This window comes from Talpa occidentalis, unplaced genomic scaffold, assembly GCF_014898055.3.
Source record: "Talpa occidentalis isolate TD23 unplaced genomic scaffold, MPIMG_talOcc4v2.1 talOcc4.5, whole genome shotgun sequence".
Classification (NCBI taxonomy): Eukaryota; Metazoa; Chordata; class Mammalia; order Eulipotyphla; family Talpidae; genus Talpa; species Talpa occidentalis.
In genome coordinates this window covers 122113944-122132938 of record NW_023604861.1, presented here as the reverse complement: position 1 = coordinate 122132938, position 18995 = coordinate 122113944, and the positions used below count along the sequence as shown (strand labels likewise).

General features: G+C 43.7%; 1 long non-coding RNA gene across 1 annotated transcript; it reads right to left on the bottom strand.

Moving 5' to 3' along the window:
* Positions 1-537: 537 nt before the first annotated feature.
* LOC129146842 (uncharacterized) lies at positions 538-8022 on the bottom strand. The gene is made up of 3 exons (XR_008554115.1): positions 7916-8022; positions 1914-1968; positions 538-740 (listed from the first exon to the last, which is right to left on the bottom strand). It is a non-coding gene; the product is annotated as an uncharacterized LOC129146842 (long non-coding RNA).
* Between the last annotated feature and the right edge of the window lie 10973 nt (positions 8023-18995).

Here is an 18995-nt window from a genome sequence, read left to right as displayed (position 1 = left end):
ATGGTGGGAGGGCAGAAAGGCCTGATACTTTTTCCTTACCCTACAGGTGTTTTTCAGCACAAGGGGATTTAAAACAGCAGGTATTGCTGGAAGGGGTGTAAGGGACTAGAGGACCAAAGAGGAGGGAGGGGAAAAGAGGAACTGGTGCTACTCGGGGGTCAGACACCACAAGAACCCTCTGCCATCTGGATTTGTCTGCTCGGGCTCCGTAACAGGTGAAACGCTACTGCAGCTGTCAAGGGGCATGATCACGACACCTGGGACCGGGAAAGAACTGTGGGAGAAGAAAGCTGTATGGGCGAGTTGGACGTGGGCTCTAAGTGGAGAGAAGTGGAAAGCTCCAAGATGGCCTTGCTTAACACAAAAGCCAGAGCTGCCCTCAATCCACACCCCCTTCTCTCTCCACACTCATTCCATTGGGATTCCACCTGATCCCATGCAGTCAGTGCCACACTGTAGGGGCAGGAATGGACACAGTGCAGGTTTTCTAGGATCCAGCAGACCGGGTAAAGGAGGAGTCAGAGTCCTTAGTGGCTTTTTGCAGGTCTTTTTATTGGGATTTACCCGGTACATAGCAGGTAAGGGTGCAGGGGGCCGGGAGGCTGGCAGGCCTCCAGGCCCCCAGCAAGTCTTCATTCTATCTGGGCTCTCTGGCCTTCTCTCAGCTTCTGCTTCTCTTGCTTCTCTCTCAGCTTCTGCTTCGGCTTCTTGGCTTCTGCTGGCATCCCCATGACGCCGCCCTTAAAAGAACAGTCTCAGCCCACGTGAATCCCATCTACCTATGCCCACACCCTACTCTAGGTGCCCGCCATCAGGCGTGCATTCAGGACCGCAAGGATCCATCATCTGTCCTGATGGCGGGAGGGCAGAAAAGCCTGACATTTTTCCTTACCCTACACACACATTCCTGCACGTACCTCTAGCCCTGCTATTTAGCTCATAGATAGTATCTTCAGATGTGTACATCCAGCAGTCTTCCCAGAGTGTTCGCTTAAATGCATGATCAAGGTTATTATGGCCCAAAATGGACTTCACTCTTCTCCTGTCTTTTCAAAAACACTTCTCTTCTAATAGTTTCTCTCAACCATAATTGTTCTTAATCAAGTTCTAGACCAAAAAAAAATAAATATTCTTGACTTCTCTCTCGGCTCACACACTACATCCGAAACAGCAGCCATGGGTCACCTTCAAAATAGAAATCCAAACGCTTCTCACTCCCTCTAGCTCTACTACACCAGCTCTTGCCAACCCCACTCCCATCTCATCTAGACCACTTCCCTAGCCCCTAAGACCTTTGCTTAGTTCTGTGTCTGAGCCCTTGAGTGTTTGCTACCAAGGTAGCAGAGTCATTCTTTCCACACTTAGGTCAGCGCAAGTCTGGCACCTGTCCACTCCCTGCCCTTTGATGGCTAGAACATAGCGCTCCTCCTGCATCACCATCTGCAGCAGACTAAATCAAGCCTATGCCTTTGGGAAGTGTGCCAGATCTTGGACCTCATGTAGGATTCTCAGTCTTTAGTGAGGCCCCTTAATCTGTCATCCTCATCCGAGCCTCTCACTCCCACTTGCCCCTTGTACCAATTTCTCAACAAATCCCTGAAGTGAAAGGGGCATTATCCTTCAAACGTCTCACATTTGCTCTGTCTCAAGGTAGTACAGAGCAACAGAACCCATGTGCATCTAGGAGTTAGCCAGTCAGTCCTCAGCATCCCCTACCTTGTCCTCAGCATCCCCTACATTTCTTCCATAGCATGGGCACAATACCTACTCTTCAGGATTTTATGGCATTAAATGGGACAAGAAATTCAAAATGCCTGTCTAAGATCAGCTTTCAATAAATGTTTCCTTTCTCCAAATATCTCCAAATTTCCTCCCCAAATATCTACTTTCTTTCCCTTTCTTAAGATTTTTACCTTTTTTCTTCTTGAATCAGGAGTCAACTTTGTATACATTCAGTCAAAGGAGAGCCTGCCAAAATAAAACAGATATCAAAACAGATGGCCAAGTTGCTTTGATCCTTTCAAACTCTACTTTTCATGACGTGAAGAAAGACTCTCAGGTTAAAGCAGAAAAACACACCACTTGGTAGTCACTGAAATCTGTGGCTTGCGTTGAGAAGACCAGGTTTTACTCCCCCACCTCTCCAGCCTGAATGACTGTATGAGGGACCAGTTTCTTCTGCTGCCACAAGTAATATATTCTCAGAAACTCAGAGGTCTAGAGAGGGGAATTTATTATCATGGAGCTGATTCCATTCGGTCAGATACTTAAATCCCAGTGCCTGCAAAGAAACTCTATGTTATTGAAATATGAGTGTGTTTGGCTCACACCACATTTTTATTCGCGTACTGTAACTTAGTAGAATGAAAAAGAAAAGATACATATTTGCAGACCTTTTAAGAGAAATCTGTTTTTAAAATGCACCCCTGTTTCATGAGACAAAAGGGAGAAGCGGTACATAGACTTTTGTCAGGAAATAGAGGCCCCTAAAAAATCCAAGTTCTTCGAGATCTTGATATGTAGAAAATTATGATCACAAATACAACCAGCAAGTTGCTGGCAGACAAGGTAATTGGTGGTCCGGCCTGCGAGCAGAACTCTGCTCACACATGCAAAGCATTATCAGGGGACTGAAGGCATCAGGCAGGCCATCAATCACTCTGTAGATGCTTTCTTTGTTTATTTCTAGTCCTACATGTTACTTTTCCCTGACTTAACAATATTATACATTTTGTTGGGGAGCTTCAAAAGCATCAACTTCTTTTCGTAAAGAAGCAGGTGTTCAGATTCAGGTGCACACCCCTGCTCCCCCTGTTACATGTGGCTGAGGCTGTCCAAGCAGAACCCAATGTCTCAGTCAGGAAGCTCAGGGAGGCTCAGCTCAGGAAGGAGCTCAGACTCCCAGAAAGGTGAGCAACGGCCCAGTTTCCTAGGACTTCACTCCACCCCAACGCGAGTAAGTCCTTGGTGGAGAAAGTGATATATAGCTCTTATCAAAGCCGGTGCTTTATCAGCAACAGCCCATCCTACTCCAATAAATGATCCAACCCAGAGAGCAGAAATCACGACACATACTTGGTCTACTGAACTTGGGCGGGGCCTTTCCAAGGCCATACAGCACCAATTGCTTTTTAATGGCTTTATAAGTACAAATTTATCAGGCGGTTTATGAGTCCTGTTCATAATTAACAACAGCAACAGCAGGAGGAGGGTCAGTGCACAACCACCACAGATAGGAAAAGGAACCAGCATTTATGCATGGGGAACTGACATTTCCTCATTCAGAGGTAGGCCTGGACCCATGAGAAGCCCACATTTCCTATACTATTGCAGAAGTACATATTTTACAGGCAACCAGTAGTTATGCAACTACTTTTTTAAGTACCAACAGGTAAACAAATCTATGATATACCCCGTTACTACAAGATCTGTGCAGGTAACAAAAAAAAACAAAAAAAAAAAGCACAACAAGGCAGGTATCTTGTTGGACTCACAAGTGAGGACACAACCAAGTGCTCAGCAGCCTGGAAGGCACGTGCCCAGAGTACAGGGGACAACTGCCCTTGTATTTTCACCTTCATTTTATTTTATTAGCTCTCACTCTTTGTCATACTAACTCCAGGTGTCAAGAATAGATGCAATTTGTGGTTTTGCTACTTTTCATTTATTGTAAACATTACATTTAAATAAGCAAAATAGAGGCCTCCCTGATAGTGCAAGGGGTTAAGATGCAGCACGATGAAGCTGTCTGCAGCCTCTGCAGCACAAGTTCGATCCCCAGCCGGGAGGTAACCCACATGGCACAGCAGAGCTCTCCTGTCTCGCCCGCTGCTCCTCTCAGCCGTGTATTTCAGTCAGTCTGCCTGTTCTGCTCTCCACTCTGACTCTGGTGAATCCTCTTACCACCCCTACACCCCCCATACACACACCTCTGGCCTATACCCCAGTTTTTGTATGCATAAATAAATAAAAATTTTAAAATAAATAAGCAAAATATCCCTGAATTTCTGTGGCTTGCAACCTCCAATCGGCCAATCACCCTGACTTCGCATGGGCCTGTGGTGGGGAACAGCTGTCACTGACATGCTGAACACAGGAAGACAAGGTGTGAAAGGAGGACTGTGAGTTCAGCTTGGGGCCACCACGTATGGTTACAAATCAGGGGTCTGGGAATGCCTCCTGAGGATCATACAAATATTTAGGAGCCAAAAATGAGATGGACTGGAGACTAAGAAGTAAGAGGAAAACCAAGGGGAAATCACACACACGAAAAAAGAAGAGAGGGTCAAGGAAGTGAGGTCAGGTGAGTGAAATCCTAGGCAGGACAAAATCCCTTACTTGGGGTCTTATTTAGCCTGCTGTTATCAAAATGCCAGTCTCAGTGGCTTAAGCAAATGCACTTCTCACAGTTTTAGAGCAGGATGTCCGAGGTCAACATGCCTAATTCAGTTCCTAGTGAGAATGTCTCCCTGGTTGTGTCCTCACATGGGGTGGGGGCGAGGAGAGAGAGACCGTCTGTCACCTCTCTTCTTATGAAGGCACTCATTCCATCCTGAGAGCCCCACTCTTATGACCGAATCACCCCAAAGACATGTCTCCTACGACCATCAGTGTGAGGTCAGGACTTCAACATGGGAACCTGGGAGCGTCCAAACATGCCATCCGAACACGTGGTGAGGACAGGAGTGTTTGCCGAATTTGGCCATGAGGGATCCTCAGTGGTGGCTTTACTGAGTGTGGTCAACAGACTGAAAGATGGCCCTGCTGAGCCCACCTGCAGTGACTCCCACCTTGTCTGGCCCCTCTCACATCGCGCCTGGGGTGGGCTGTGCCACCAACAACATCTGAGGGAGGTGATGAGTGTCACTTCTATGTTTGGGCTCCAGGGGACTTAGGAATCTGATTCAGCACCCGCCCCCTCTCCCTCATTTCTTGCTCAATGTAGCGGCAGGAATGGGCACAGTGCAAGTTCTCTATGACCAAGTGTAAAGGTAGGAAAGGGCCAGTGCACAGGTTTTCTAGAATCCCATGCAGACTGGGTAAAGGAGGAGTCCTGGAGCCCTCAGTGGCTTTTTGCAGGCTTTTATTGGGGTTTACCAGGCATATGGCAGGCAGGGACGCTGGGGGCTAGGAGGCTGGCAGTCCTCCCAGCCCCCAGCCAATCCTCACTCTATCTGGGCTCTCTGGTGTTCTCTCTGCTTCTCTGCTCTTCTGTTCGTTCTCTGCTTCTTGACTTCTCTTTCAGCTTCTCCTCAGCTTCTGCTGGCGTCCCCGTGACGCCGCCCTTAAAAGCACAGTCTGAGCCCAGGTGAATCCCATCTACCTATGCCCACACCCTACTCCAGGTGCCCGCCATCAGGCATGCATTCAGGACAAGGATCCATCATCTCTCCTGATGGTGGGAGGGCAGAAAAGCCTGACATTTTCTTTACCCTACACCAAGCAGACGGGGTAAAGGAGGAGTCCTAGAGAGTCCGCGGTGGCTTTTCAGGCTTTTATTGGGCCAGCCTCCTGGCCCCCCAGGCCTCCCAACCCCCAGCCACCAATGCAACACACAGACCCTTGCACTCAGGCCAACCCACTGCACAAGCACATGGGTCGGGGATCCAAACTCTACATGCGGCCTCTCTTGGGTCCCCTCTTTGGCTTGGGCTCCACCCCAAGCCACGTTCCCCACCCGTCCCCCAAGGACGGGTTCCTCAGCTCCTCACCCTCACTCGACAACGAGCAGGGCATCACCCACAGGTGATTTTAAGAAACTCACTCGTCTTCAGCATATTTAGTGCTTAACAGCCGCTCAGGGCTTTCCAAACTTAGCATCAGTACCAGCTTTTGCCTTCTCATTGGCTCTTCTCCTCTGTCTAGCTGCTGGGCATACACGGGCTGCTTTTGGCCATCAAGGCCCACTGGCTGCCCCCAGATTCCCATCTCCTAGGGTGTACAAACAATAGTATTGTAAGGCAACCAACCCATTCCGAGCAGGTTTATGAACGGTTCTAGCAGCCACATGCTCTTCGCCGTGGTTTGTAGTCGCCACACGCCTCCGTACACGCCACTCCTCCACCCTCGACACCGCACTACCACCACACCGCACTCTGCTGCACCACCCTTATATTATCAGTCTTTTAGCGCAGGTGGACCCACTTCAGGTGCCCGCCATCAGGCATGCACCCAGGATCACAGGGCTCCCTCATCTATCCTGATGGCGGGAGGGCAGAAAAGCCTGATACCTTTTACCTTACCCTACAAGTATCCTCCCCCAGGGTTCCAAAACAACTTGCCAAAGTTCCTCCGCCTTCTGGCGGGATTGTCAGTCCATCAGTCCAAGTCCATTAGTCCAAGTCCGTTGGCCTCTACCTGCATCAGCACTGGCGAGCTCCGAATCGTGGTCCTCTCTTCCTGGATGATTCTTGCTGCCTCAGGGGCTAGTCCTCTCAGGCGTCTCCTCCTCCGGGCGAGGTCTTATCCTGTAGCTCCTGGACCTTGTCCACCTTCTGTGCTGCCATGATGCCTCCAGTGCTGTCACAGGCTCAGTCTGCTACTCCTTAGTCCCTCCAGGTCTTCGGAGGGCTCCATACCCATCTGCATGGATCATCTTGCCGACTTACGCCAATTGTAGGGGTAGGAAGACCACTGAGCAGGTCTTCTGATCCAGCAGACGCGGGTAAAGGAGGAGTCAGAGTCCTCAGTGGCTTTTGCAGGTCTTTTATTTAGATTTACCAGGCATATGGCAGGCAGGGGTGCTGGGGGGCCGGGAGGCTGGCAGGCCTCCCAGCCCCCAGCAAGTCTTCACTCTATCTGGGTTCTCCGGCCTTCTCTCATGTTCTCGCTGCTTCTCTGCTCTCCTGCTTCCGTTTGTTCTTGGCTTCTGCTGGAGTCCCTGTGACGCCACCCTTTAAACTCGATCGCTCAGCCCAGGTGTACCTACTTCAGGTTCCCGCCATCAGGCATGCATTCAGGACCACAGGGTTCCCTCATCTATCCTAATGGCGGGAGGGCAGAAAAGCCTGATACTTTTTACCTTACCCTACAGGGAGGAAAGCCAATAAGAACAGAAGTTTGATGATAATGGTCAGTGGGGATCAGGCCCTGTGCAGGCAGGAGGAAGTGTCTCACTCTCACAGTGGGGACACCCTCTTATTGAGGCAGGACAGTGGGGTACAGTGTAGAGAGTCAGCCATGAGAGGTAGAATTTGAATCCAATTTGAATCCATCCACAGTATGCTTGACTCCACTGCCTCAACTTGCCATCTCTAGATGGCAAGAACTTTCATATGCCCCAATTGTCCACCAAGAAGAACGTTAGAGGCTCTGAATAGCAAACAGTAAGGAGTGAATTCACAACAGAACAGTTTCCATTTTGTTCTAGGCTTATGATTCCACATGATCAGAGCTAGAAGTGTCAGAGTAGGAGAGAGAGTGGGGGGAGGGTGGAGACCAAACCAGCAGGATCCTTCCCCCCCAATGACAGAGGAAGGAGATTCAGCCAAGGGTGGTATCAGCGGAGGTGTCTTGCTTTGCTCCAGAGAAAATAACCTGAAATATAATTCACACCAGAGCCGCACCTAGAGGATTCTATAGTTTGGGTGAAACTGGAACACCTCTTGGGCAGTGGAGACCAGCATGGGCTGCACCAGAAGGGACACTAAACAAACCCATACTCCAGTAAGCAGGAGGTGGGTGGAGAGAAACACCAGGAGGTTGTGCTCCCAGGAAAGGCTGCCTTGTAAACTCCAGCACTGCTGCCGGTATGGCGGCTTTGGGGAGGGGAGAACTCAGCAGTGAGGACGTGCACATCATTAACTGTGGGGAGATAAGAGCAGAGGAACTGGGGTACCACCAGCGGCTGGGTCCCCAGTGAAGGGAACAGGGACAGTGCATGGGGGTGCATTTCCCCTCGGGGACTGGCACTGACCTTGTAGAGCGCACTCTGCAGACTCGGAGAGGCAGGAATTGACAGTGTTACAGCCACAAGCCAGCCCCCTAGTCTGGTTCCCACCAACCTCTGGACCTCTCCAGGCCCCTTCCCCACCCCTCTGACTCAGCAGCTTCAAAATCACGTAAGCCTGGAAAGGACAAACATCTAAAATCACTTAAAGCTGGACAAAGCTTTTAAAAACACCATATTGCCACCTGCTGGAAAAGTAGACGTACTGAACGTCCTTAAGCTACTCCTACAATTAATAAAAACAAAAAGGTGAGGGGGATCAAAAGCAGCCAAATGGGCAAACAAAAAAATACAACACGTGGCACCTTAGCGCCTCAAGTTGTTTCTGACAAAGGAAGGAACTCTGGCCACTGCATCTGTCCATGGAGCGCCAAGCCAACAGACACAGTGTACCTGAGGTCCCCCCTCCTTGTCTTTGCTTATTTGTGGGGAACACTTCAGACAACGGCATTCTCACCTTCAATTGACAGCTCGCCGTCAATTCATTGGGAACTGGTTTAAGGTTATCCTGATCATAAACATCCACTATCTCTGCAGCTCCAGCTCTTGGCCTCAGAGACCCCGGTGGTGTGTGTTTTCTACCTCAGAATGAGCATTAGTCACAAAATGAGGATTAGTGACAAAAACTAACTGCAAAAGAGACAAGACTCTGTTAGAATTCACAGACAACTTTCCTACTTATCACAGAATTAGTTTTCATACCTAGTCTGTGAAATCAGTTGGGCAAGAGTTAATCCTGCTCTACAATAAAGCTTTGATTAAATTCCATTTTGCCAAAATATGTAAATTGCATTGGTGCCCTTTACTCTTCTTGGGAGCACAAATCACTTGCGTTTATGACTTCATTCCTATTTGAGCAGAGTTCCTCTTTGCTTGGCTTTCAAGTAAGGGGGAAAAGGTGAGGGGAGCTATGGTAGAACTGAGATATAAAGGAAGGGCATGAAAATATGTACTAATATACACAAACCTGTAGTTTATGGGGCACTGACTATGCCAGACACTAGACCTGTATATCACTTCGATCTTCTTAACAACCCTGCAAGGCAAATATTGTGATCCTTACTGCACAGATATAAAAACTAACACTTGACCTTGAGTTACATTCTCAAGGTTAAACACCTGAAAAGCTGCCCGGTTAGGACATGAATCCAGGTAGTCTTTCTGCAAGGCTTGAGCACTCACCACCACCTAAGACTGTATTTCTAGTTCACACGTGTGGATAGAACCCTGTCCTGTACTTTTACTACATTGCAATATCTTCACCAAATCTTTGAAATTTAATCTTCCAAAAACTGTCTCACACAATGTCGTTTTCTCCCTTACTTTTTTATAGTAAACTATTTTGTTGAATGTAGAAAAAACTACAGAGAATAATAACAAGCTATTTCTATGTGCCCACCCACAGCTTGAACAAATTCTGACCATTGCCATTTTTACTCCCAATCGTTTGTTTTTTAAAAAATAAATATTAATAATACAGTTAAAACCCCTAAAACAACTCTTCCTAATCTCATTTTCCTCCTTCCATTCCCAGAGGCAGTAATTATTCTGAAATTGGTTTGTCCCCATCCTGTGTTTTCATACTTTTACAGCTTATGTTTATTCATATACATGTTACTTTTCTGTAGACTTTTTCAAACATTAAATGAATATTATCACATTTGAAATGTTCTTTTTTGTCCTAAAAATGAATGAAACAAAACAAGTGTCTAAAAGTGATTTGCATAATCAAGTCACTGATCTATCTTCCTTCTAGAGTCTTCTCATCGGTCACCGTTTCTCTTTTTCCTTTCCCAGCTCCCTGGAAGGCAAGTAAGTGATGCAAGTGTTACTGGAACATCACCACTGGCATAAACAGTGCTGTAGCTGCTGTCCTAAATTTATATGGTACTCAGGAGCTAGTTTTCCCTTGAAATGAACTAAACCTCTTCAGTCCTGAGTTTTTCCATCCACTTATATCCAGGCGTTATGGGGCCAGTATCAGCACTCAGTGCAAGTGAATTATTGATGCTTTGGAAGAGCCTCTGTCAGGCTGGATTGATTCCCATAAACCACCTGAAACTGCAAGCCAGGAAAACTTGTCAACTCAATATTGTGTTCAATGCCTTGGAGTCACGAACTTGCAAGGGGCCTTAGGGAACACTAGTCCAAGCCAGAGCTCCCATTCTTCTGGACTTTTCACAATAAATCATCTTCCAGACTCTTCTTGAAGAGTTTAGTGATGAGGAACTCACAGTCAGGTTCATCGTCTTGCTTATGTTTAACTAAATCTCTCTCCTTGAGAGACCCTAACCCCCAGTCGTCCACTGTCCCGTCTGCACAGCTAGGCAGTTCCCACTAGAGGGCACTCCAAGCGCCGCTCAGTCTCTTCCCTCTGCAGGCCTGGCTCTGAATCAGCTTCTTCACTCTGCTATCTACCCTGTGACAAGGATTAATCACACAAAGTAACTCTGATCGAAAGATATTGAACTGTGATTTCAGATCACTTGATGCTTTAATCCAACTTAAAATGAGTAGATACCAAACAGTCGAAATGCTGGGTTATGGGTAGCCTTCTGTTTCAGGAGTTGCCAAACTATTTTTCAAATATGTGACACCATTTTATATTCCCACCAGTAACATAATAGGATTCTGATTTCTTTGCATGCTTATCAGCCCTTGTTACTGTTTGTCTTTTTTATTATAGCTGTGCTGGTAGGTATGAAATGGTATTTCGTGGTTTTGATTTGCATTTCCCTGATGATTAAGAAGTTGAGCATCTCTATATGCTTGTTCACATTTGTACATCTTCTTTGGAGAAAGGGCCAATCTAGTGCTTTGTCCATTTTTAATTGCATTATTTGTTCTTTTATTATTGAATTGTAAGAGTTCTCTATATATTCTGGATATAACCCTTTATCAGATATATGGTTTGCAAATATTTTCCCCCAGTCTCTGTGTTGTCTTTTTACTTTCTTAGTGGTATTCCTTGAAGTACAAAAATTTTTAATTTTGATAAAGTCCTACTTGCCAATGTTCTCTTTATTCCTTGTGCTTTTGGTGTCATATCTGAGAAATCATAGCCTAATCCAACATCACAAAGATTTATTCCTGTGTTAGTTTCTACAGGTTTCATAGTTTTAGCTCTTACATTTAGCTTTATGAGTCACTGTTAGTTTATTGAGTGATTTAGAGGTTCAAATCCTTTCTCCTGCACTTGGGTATCCAAGAGCTTCATAAATTAAAACCGTGATGACTTGCCTTAAGAGATCACCAGGCATCTAGGTTCATCCTACAGTTCTCATAAGCTAAAGGAAAATAATGAATCCATTAAACTGGTATAGAACAGAACAAATGTACTTTTACCTAACATATTTCTATGGCTTTTAGAATGGAAAAGTGAGTGCACTAGAAATGCTGACAAAGTGTGATGACGTTTCAGACACATTAGGCTCCGCTAATAATTCTGCTAGTAGCCAAGTGGGGATGGGGAGGATCATATTATTTCTAGCACCTGTAAACCTGGAAGAGGAATGCCTTCTTCATGGGAAAATAATAGCCTTTAGCTGATTTGAAAAACCAGGTAAAGACTAGTCAGCACCTCCCTTTCCCCCACACCCCCCCTTCAAATAACTAACATATAGAAGGCTGTAGGGCTTGTTTTCAACCCGAAATTTTCAACTAAATTCATTGGGAGTTTTGTCCATCTTTAAAATTCATCTCTGTGAAATCTTGCCATTTACAACAACATGTTAGAATTATGCTAAGTCCAAAGGAGAAAGACATACCATATGATTTCACTCATATGTGGACTATAAAGAAACAAAAGAGCAGATAAAATACTGGATGGTCTCACTCATCGCAGTTTAGAGAACCTAAATAAGGGACCAGGGAAAAGAATAACTATAATAAAGAAAAAATCAAAATCAACAAGCAGCTATAAACCACACACTATGGGGGTGGGGGTGGGAGAGGAGGGATTGGGGTCAAAATAAGGGGGGGTGCAATTTTATGGGGAATAGAACCAAGATGAAAATGCATACATCATGCAAAAATGAAAAATGATGTAAGAAATATATAAAAAATTTTTAAAAAGCTAAACCAAAAAAAAAAAACCCTAGAAATACAGCTGCAGAATTGAGGCTATTAGAGGAGGAGAATAGTGGTTGAGAAATAAACAGGGGGAGGAACCCAGAGGTCTACGGTGGAGAATCATGAGTGCTTTGGTGCCGGGTGTGGTGTGGTAATCATATACAGCATTGTAAACCAATATTCATTTCTTTCAATGCTACATCTAAAGTAAATAAAATTTCTAAACTAGTTTCACAATGGACATGAGTGTTCAGATTATGTGATTGCTCCCAAGGACCCTCCCCACACCTCCAAATACCTCTACCCTCAAAATTCTGGTTGCCCTGGCTTTCCCAAATCCTCAGCTCTGTTTTATCAACTCAGGGAGATAAGCAGCCTCTGTTTGGGTTTCCCTTCCCAGTGCTGTGACTTGAAAACTTTCTCTAGTAGATAAAGTGAGAAAATTGTGGACTCACTTTCTTTATGTCACTTTGCTCAGGAACTGCTGTCATGCTCTATTGCATCACATCTAAACACTATTTCATATATTTTTCTGGTATTTTAGTTGCAAATACAGACCTCATGATTACACTGTGACCAGTGGTGGACATCTAAGGTCACACATTTTGCAATGTCGTGTTATTCATATTCATTTATTTCAAAAAACTTTCTAATTTATTTTGCAATATCCTCTTTGACATAAAGGTTATTTGAAAATGTATGGGCCATGTCCACAGTGGGGAGTGTTGAAGCCCAGCTGCAGTTACAGATTTTACCTATTTCACTTTTCAGTTCTGTAAGCTGTTGCTTTATGTATTTTGAAATTATTATTTAGTACATAAAAATTCAGGTTGGCTTTCTTACTGAACTGACTGCTTTATTATAATGAACTGTCTCAGTTTATCACTTGTAGTATTCCTTATTCTAAAATCTTTGTCTGCTATTAATATAGTCACTCCAAATTTATTTTAACAAAACTTTTTATTATATGTATCTCCATTCACTTACTTCATGCCTGTATGTATTTGTATTTATAGCAGATTTCTTATATCTGCTATAAATTTATAGCAGATTTCTTATATCTTATATCAGATTTCTTATTTCTTACAATATAGCTGACTCTGTTCTTTTATCTAGTCTGAAAATTTCTTCCTTTTAATTGAAAATGCCAATTATTCACATTTCTTGCAAGTACCAATATAGTTGAATTTAAATTCACCACCTCAGTATTTTCTATTTTTCCCATCTGTTGTTTTTTTTTTTTTCCATTCGTTCTGCTTCCCTTACATTATTTTAGGATTGGGTAGTTTTTTATGATTCCTTTCCTCTTTCGCTGTTAGTTTACTATTTATAGTCTTTTCTTAGTTATTTCTCTAAAGTTTATATAATATCTTTAACACAATTTACATTCAAACTTACATCTATGTGTAAAGTAATCCTATAACAGTATATTCTATTTCCTCTCTCCCCTTCTTTGTACAGCTGCTGTCATTTATTTTATTTTATATGCATTGTGTACCCAGCAATTGCCTTGTTTCTATTTTTAACTTGAATTTCCTTTAATGTTAATTTCAGTACTGATGTGCTTGCAATGAATTGTTTTTGTTTTTCTTAAAGTCATTATTTTGCCTTCATTTTTGAAAGATAGTTTTACTGTGTATAGAATTCTGTATTTAGGTTTTTTTTTTTATTTCTTCCAATACCTTAAATACAATATTCTATTATCTTTTGGTACATCTAATTTCTAGCAAAAATCTGCTCTCGTTTTTTAATGTTCTCCATATACAATTCTTTTTTTCTTCTTGGTAGCCTTCAAGATTTTATCATTCATTTCAGTAGTTAGACAATATATTTGTGGGTATGGCTTTCTTTCCTGTTTAGAATTTTTTGAGCTTCTTGGCAATATGATTTGAGTCTTTTGTTGATTTTAGGAAAAGTCTCAACTCTATCATGTCTTTGAAATCTCTCTCTCTCTCTTTCTCTCAGCCACCCAACATCCCTTTGAGACCCCCAATACACATATTTTACATTACCTTATAATATCTCACACAGCTCCCTTTTTTCCCCACAGTGTTTCAATTTAGACAAATCTATTAATTTAACTTCAACTGATTCTTTTCTTTATAGTGTCCAATCTGCAAAACCTATCAAAAGAATTTTTCAGGGCCTTCCTGGTGGCGCAAGGCGTTAGGACACAACCTATGAAGATGTCAGCAGCCACTGCAGCACGAGTTCAATTCCCAGCCAGGGGGCAGCCCACATGGTGCAGCAGACCTCTCCTGTCTTGCCTGCTGCTCCCCTCAGCAGTGTATTTCAGTTGATCTGCCTGTTCTGTTCCCCACTCTGTCTGTGGTGAATCCTCTCTCTCTCTCTCTCTCTCACACACTCACACACACACACACACACACACACACACACACACACCACATGCCCCGCACCTCTGGCCTATACCCCAGATCTTGTATGCATAAATAAATCTTTTTAAAAAAAATTTCATGTCTGATAGTGTGTGTGTGTAGAGGTGGTTGCTAGCATTTCCATTTGAAAAGTTGTAGTTTTCAATTTCTGCCTCTATCCCTCATCAATTCTTGCATGTTGACCAGCTGCTCCTCCAGGTTCTCTGACATACTGATCATAGTAATGATGAGGATTCGTCTGCTCCATATCCCACCCACCTGTAGCCACATACTTGATGGCAGGAAATTCTTCAGCAGGAAGATGAAATGTAGACTTTTATAAGAGAGACCCAGCAGAGCCTACAGATGCGTATGAATTTAACCTAAGCATATTCATGCAACACTCATATTTTATTTACAATCTGATAAACGTTCAGAGGTAGGAGGGTACTATTGACTGAGACACAATTATTGTCCCTTAGGAGATGCCGTTGTTAGGGTAGGAGTGGGGCCACATCCTAAGTGAAAGCAAAATAGTCCCTTTGCTTTCAAAGAATGCAGTTCTGGTGGCATAGATTCCTGTCTTTGTGGTTGGGCATTATACGATGCTGCACAAAAGTTACCACTGTGTTTATCTGAAGATGTTTTCATGAATGTGGATCCCTGCGTCAGACACTGAGGAAACTTATCACGAGTCTTGGTGCCAGCGATCACTGATCAATTGGTTCCTTTTTCTTTTTCATCTTGTGGGTGCAGTGAATTAGGCAAATGATAAATTACCTCCTTTTCCTTGAAGATTCAGCACCCAGTTTATGGCTGAGTTCTTAGCCACTGCCCATGCATTTTTTTTACATTTTAACTTTATCCTTGGTTTTATTTTTTTACCCCAACTTTTTCTTACCTCCACTTACTTATCTGTTTACATTTTATCCAGTTATATAAACCATGACAAAGAATCTGTTTTAGTGGATTAGTATCTGAAAGGCAACATGTGTCAAAGAATGCCTTAATGAAATTTAATTGACCTTTTGGCATTCACTTTCTTGTCAATGCTGGTAACAAAGGGTTTTGCGTTTGGGGGCACTGTAGAAAAGAGAAACAAAGAACCTGGAAAGAGAAAACCCTGACCCTGGTGGCTGCTCTCCCCCGGGGCCTCACAGAACTTGGATACTACCACACACCTCTCAAAACAATTCCCTCACCCCGTTCTCACAAGCTTCACTCTTGTACAGACTTAAGTCCATCTTTATGAGGTGAACGCACAGAAATACAATTATTTATTGTGAGGGACAGCCATATGGCTTGGTTTAAAGAAATAAAGCCTCTTTCCCTTATGAAAAAGGAGTGTTAGGAAGAGTTCACTCTCTCACAGAGGGACTGCTTTCCCTGGGAGCAAAGGAAGGAACTGGGCTAAAGCAGCCTGGACACAAGGAGAAGGGATGGAGCCCAGTCAGTCAGGGAGATGCCCCCTTCCCCAAGGATTCCCTAACCCAGCCACCCCCAACCCCACATAACTCCCTACCTTCCTCCACTTTCCCTGCTCCCCTCCTCATCCCAGCCCCATGGCTGCCTCCTAGGAGAGGTGCTGAGTATGCCACACCTAGACTCTGACTACGTGGAGCAAAGCCAAACTCTGGATGCAAAAAAGGTTGAGAAAAAATAAACTAATTCAGCTTAGTACATAATTTAACCTTCCCCAGGTCTATTTCTTCATCCGAATCCCAAGCTACAGTGCACGAGAAGAAATGAGATAAAACACAAGTCACAAAGAACCTTTTAGGAACACACTTCAGTGGGTGAAGGGAGAGAAAGAGCAAATCTCTTACTTGGATATTAAATCCACTCGATGACTATTAAATCATCTAAGCGCCCATATGACCATTTGGCCTCAAACCTCTTTCTTTTATCATGAGATAGTACAGATGCCGTAAAACCATCATCAGCCTTCTCTAGGCAGTTTTGCTTTACATTTATTGTTACACTTCTTTTTTTGCCATGCCTGGACCTCAGCCCACACTGATTGAGAATTAAAAGGCTGCAGGAAAGGAAAAAACTCTTCATGAGGCCATCCCTCCCCGTGCCAAGAGCTTTCTCCCAGCTCCTCAGAGAGATGGCCATGAGGTTACCACGAAAAGTCAAGACAGCTGTTGTCAAGCTACAGTGCAGTAAAAGCATAGGTTTATTTATCTGTTCCTGAAAGGGTTTAAGCAACTAAACTACAATTTAATAACACATTTCCCTTTAGAGGTCTATTTTCCTTTTAGTGGAGTCAATCTGCTCCTTATGTAGGTAAGTGCTGGGGAGAAGGGGGATTTGTGATTTGAAGCTTTTTCCATATTAAACACAAATGTCATCGCTTCTACACGGGGGTGGGGGGAGTAGGGGGGAGAAACTCTTCATTTTATCAAACAGATTCACAGTGTGGGCATCAGCCGTCATCCCCAGAGTGAAGGAAACGTGTGCTCATGACATTAAGCAGGTATCTGGATGGTAGCGCTGCAGCTCAGGTTATTTTTCTCTAGCTGGCACTTCCTACGGGACAATAATTGTGTCTCAATCAATAGTATCCTCCCACCCCTGAACGTTTATCAGATTGTAAATAGTAAATGATTGTTGGCTGAACATTCTCAGATTAAAGTCATACTCATTTGTAGGCTCTGCTGGGTCTCTCTTACAAAATCTACTATGCCGTCAGGGAAAAAAGGACTGTGTTCCTTAAAGAGACAAGAGAAGGCTGCTACTCTGACCAGCTGTGTGACCCTGGGGGGCATCTTAGTCTCAGTGTCTCCTTCAATAGCATGAAGGACAGGATTAGCCATGTCTTATGTTTGCTCTGACATCTTCTACAAGATCAGCAAAAATATTCCCTCCATGAGAGTTTCAACAGGAGCAATCACAGGGCATCTTTTGACATAAGACACTACTTTATTATTTTAAACAAAACTACTCTATGGAAACCTAAATAAACCATATTTTTGTTACATTCTATTTTTGAGAAATGGGAAATATATTTAGGGGTGAGCACACAGTCAGGCCATGATTGTACATCTCCGTACACATTCTAGCTCTAAAAGAGAAAATGGGGGCACTGGGATTACTTTGGTTACAAAGGAAAGACTGAAGATTACAGGAAGTTTACTCTATGCTCTACTTAAACCAAGAAGGTTCATGATCGTGTTTCCTTAAAAGGACAATAGTATTTTTTCTTAATTTCCAAATACGTGAGTTACTTTACTAAATCTGGATTGGCGCAAGTAAATTCTAGAGAGCACCCTCTACTGGCAAAAAATGCAACTGCTGAATATCACTTTTGTCCTGAGATTGTGAGTACTGGGCAAATAGTATCTGCCATTTATTACATCTCAAAAACTAGTCCAAACAGTTTATAAGGTAATAAGATAAATGATTTAAGAAAAGCAGTTTCCAGTGTCATGGAGAGAACTAGAAGTCTTACTTCAGAACCCCAGCTACACCTCAAGATTTATTTCACAGTATGTGTTCCCCTCCACCCCGCCCTGAACACCCCATACCCCACTGGCATTTCTGAACGCTAGGTGTGAAATCAAACCTTTCCATATTTCGCTGCACCTTTATTGCACCTGCTTGAAGTTCTGAGCTACGGCAAAGCTCTATAGGCATGCTTTTTTTATTTTCGGCTCAGAGCCCTTAATTTCATGCTGGCAAAGAGAGAAGAAAGGAAACAACTCTTAAAGGAGGGGCTAGGAAGGAAACACACCTTAACACCTTGTAAACAGCTGCATGAGTTCAGAGATCTTTCAATTCCAGCAAAATTACTTAACATTCCGTGTCTCAAGAGGCATTTAATGAGCAGCCAAAGCAGTTATTTATATGATTACAAGTTGTGTTTTCCAGTAATTTGCATCATCCTCAGATCTTTCAAGGGTAAATGAGACACTTCCTTGATCTCATCCTGAGGTGCACAATGAAGAACTTCCAAAGAGAGGCGTCGCTGGGTGCACAGTCATTGTGGGTAAGTCATCAAGACCAACAGCGTGTCGTCTCAGTCATTCGTTTCCCTTATTTGATACTTTTCATTATTTGGGTATTTCCAGAAGTTACTGAGAACATGCGAGTTTGCAGTGTCTATTGCAAAACATTCTTTCAGTAGTCATCCAGCATCATGTTTTTGTTTCTTTGTGGCCACTAAAACCTGACTTTCAATGAAATGCACACCAAGCTTTCAGGGTTAAGTTATGTTCTTTCCAACAAGGGCTATGAAACTCCAAGAAAACAGAGTCACTAAGAAAATGCACTAAGATTTGAAATGCTGTCAATGCATTGGAGCATGTTCAGCAATACGAAGAGAGGGCTCCTCTATTAAAAGTCCACCAATCTTTCCACATCTTTCACAACTAACGAAGAGGGGGAAATGACAGGCCTGGGCATTCCTTTGGAAGTAGATTTTCTCTGGAGCTGTGTAGTTTCAGGATTCAAATCTCAGCTCATTTGCATAGCTGTAAAATGTATACCTTTATACATCCTAAGAGCATGGCTCTGAACCCAGAACTGTCTCAACTACAGAACTATCTTACATTGCTGCAGAGGAGGTATTAAGCCATATGTACTTGGATCAGCCAAAG